Raw genomic sequence first — 1,130 nt, 5'->3', positions numbered from 1 at the left:
GTGAGAGATAGACAGATATATTGTATCTTCAGGAGAGATAGACAGCTATATTGTATCTTCAGGAGAGATAGACAGGTATATTGTATCTTCAGGAGAGATAGACAGGTATCTAATATATATTAACTTCAAATAAAGAATAAACAGGTTTGGTAACTAAAAATAAATATAAATCTACCAAAAAATACAAATAAAATAGAAATGTAAATTTTTGACAAACTGAAAAACCTAACCTAACTCCACCTAACCTGTGTGAGGCTGATATGAGGGGTAGTTAGGTGGAAACTCACTGACCTAACCAACTTGACCTGTTTTAATAAGATACAGTGAGACTTATTATTGGTTCAGTAAAGTCGCCATACAAGTTTACATTTGGTTCAGTGTGTGTGTGTGTGTGTATATATATATATATATATATATATATATATATATATATATATATATATATATATATATATATATATATATATATATATATATATATATATATATATATATATATGCTGATCACCACAAGGAAAGAAGAAAACACGAAGTTCCCAAGCGCTTTCGTGTAATTCACATCTTCAGGGGTGAGTACAGACTAAAGAGAAGTACAAAACAAGGTGTATATATACAGAGGAGGGTGAGACTAGGTCCACAATGGTCAGGTATTAGGTAATGACCCTACTAATCTTTAAATAGCACGGCAACGGTCGGTAGTCAGGTCAGAGGGTAAGGTGACCCAACCTTCTCACCTGGTTACAAATCTTCTTAATTACAAAATTGTCCAGTTTGTACATGCCATTACTCAAATTCATGTTGAATGCTTTGTGTTTTCTTCTTTCCTTGTGGTTATCAGCATATATATATATATATATATATATATATATATATATATATATATATATTGATAAAATCACACGGGAAGAAGGGCAACGGAGCACCTTAGCTTTCGTCTTTATTCAAGACATCTTCAGAGGCAACTGGATTACATGGACAGAGAGAGGATTATTTATGAGTTTAGAATATGTTGTAGTATCACATACAGTTGTTATTGGCATCCTTAGTCCAATCACTATTTCTAATAAGGAGTGCCAATTTGTGGTCTATCTTGGCTTGAAGATCAGAACGCTCACGTCTCAGGTCAATAA

The sequence above is a fragment of the Homarus americanus genome, unplaced genomic scaffold (assembly GCF_018991925.1).
Source record: "Homarus americanus isolate GMGI-L3 unplaced genomic scaffold, GMGI_Hamer_2.0 scaffold24922, whole genome shotgun sequence".
In the NCBI taxonomy this organism is placed as follows: domain Eukaryota; kingdom Metazoa; phylum Arthropoda; class Malacostraca; order Decapoda; family Nephropidae; genus Homarus; species Homarus americanus.
The sequence above is the reverse complement of the archived record's forward strand: the minus strand, read 5'-3'. Positions refer to the sequence as shown.